Genomic DNA, 2,044 nt, shown 5'->3' with positions numbered 1-2,044 from the left:
ACAAAATTAATACTTAATCAGCAGCTAATTAACTAGATTACTTTTACATAATATTTACCACAGCATGAATATGTGATTAGATAATTTTAATTTATTTTTACACCGACAAATTGATGGTTTCAGTGACTAAGAGAAGGGGGTTGAATCTTAGCCCCCTTTTTTGTTGTTTAATACTTGCTGAACTCAGAGAAGACTTTTCTGTTTTGGCTCGTCTCTGGATACGAGACTTTTTGTTTTTGCTCGTCACTTGCCACGAGACTTTTTATTTTGTCTCGTCACTTGGCACGAGACATTTTAGTTTTTGCTCCTGTGCAGTAGAAAACAGAAATGGAGTTGGAGAGAAGAAAGATTACACCCAGATATATCCTGGTTCAGCTGCTAAGTGCAGTGCAGCCTACATCCAGTCTCCATCACAAACATGATGGAATTTCACTATAATCAATCTGATTACAACTTGTAAAGTGCTAACCCAACTTACAAGGGGATTCCCACAGAATCATGAAACACAACATAGATGAGCAAAGGAACTCTAAGACATCTATGGCTTTTTCTTTTAATTTTGTACTCTCTGCCTTTTTCCGCTCTATGACTTTTTCATTACAAACCTCACTGTTTGCCTTTTACCATGAGACTCAAGACATGACAAAATTAAACAGAAAAATACAAAACTGAATACATTGAAGGAGAAGAGAAAACTGTTAGCTCAGGTAGCTCTGAGAACTCTGTGCCTTGCACTCTCAAATTTTCTCATTGCCTCAAACAGTGGCTGTCCACCCTTAATATAGAAAAGGGGAGCCTCCACTTATTGAAGCCAAAACCGAACCTACTTCTTCCTCCTTCAACAAACCGGTTCGGCCACATAGAGAGAGAAGAGATAACCATGCATTAACCAACATGCAATTACCTCTAGTCCTTTCTTGATCATCACCCTTCATCAATCCGAGCTCTCCATCCTTGGCTTGCTCTCCAAGATGGAATTCTGGCCCTTGATGCTTCATGATGATGATGACTTCATCTGCTTCAATCTCTGCCTTCAACCATCACTTCGCCACTCTAGCTACTCCCTGTGGTGATTGAGCAGAATCAAAGACAAGCCATGCTTCAAGAATCTCCTCCATGCTGGTCGAGATCTTCTTCTTCCTTTTTGAGCATGCAAAGCTCAAGATAACCTCACCAAATCTGACCGCATTTGGTAAGTATCTTAGCCACAGCTCATTTTTATTTTAGTATGTTTTCTTGCCATCATTAGCTTGATGGTCTTGATGCATGCAGCTTCTTCCTTCTGTTGGTTGAAGAACATTTCTTCCATTATTTCCTGGACAAGGACCGAAGAAAGAAGAAGAAAGAGATGAGAGAGAATGTGAAGTTAAAGTAAAAGCAATTAAGTGAAAATGAAACAAGTTGATAGATTGCTTTTTACTTCCCTTGCTTTGAGTAGCGTATAGCATTAATCATAATGATTCCCATCAAATCAAAGTCAAGTTCTCTCTCATGTTTCCAATGCTAACATATTAAAATTTGAAATCCATTCTTAACAAAGAGATGGAATCCGTTGGAAAGCATGAAGCCATTTAGCTTTCATTTAACCTTGGTTTCGGACCAAGCTTGGAAACTTTCATCAAAGTGATGTTGGGCTTGGTAGCATTAGGATTTAATCTGGCCCAAATGATAACATTTGCTTTCTTGATGAATATTTGATTCGGATCAGCATGGAAACATTCATCAAAATTCAAATTGGGCTTGGTAGCAATAAAGCTTAATATGACCCAATAAAATTTTGATTTCTTCGAATCAATTGGGCTTAGTGATATTATTTAAATTCTGGCCCAATAGTAACATTTGCTTTCCTGATGGATTTTTGGATCAAGCATTGTACACAAAGGAAAGCTTTCTTTGGGCTTGCTGTATTTCATTTATTTTCGGCCCAATAAAATCTGCACCACAAAATTATTAATTAACATATGTTAAGTGAAATCAAATTAATAATTTTGTAATTAAATATTTCAATAATGTTTGTTCATCATCAAAATTAAATAGGAGTTTT

This window comes from Arachis ipaensis, chromosome B09 (genome assembly GCF_000816755.2).
Source record: "Arachis ipaensis cultivar K30076 chromosome B09, Araip1.1, whole genome shotgun sequence".
NCBI classification, from domain to species: Eukaryota; Viridiplantae; Streptophyta; class Magnoliopsida; order Fabales; family Fabaceae; genus Arachis; species Arachis ipaensis.
This window is presented reverse-complemented; position numbering follows the sequence as displayed.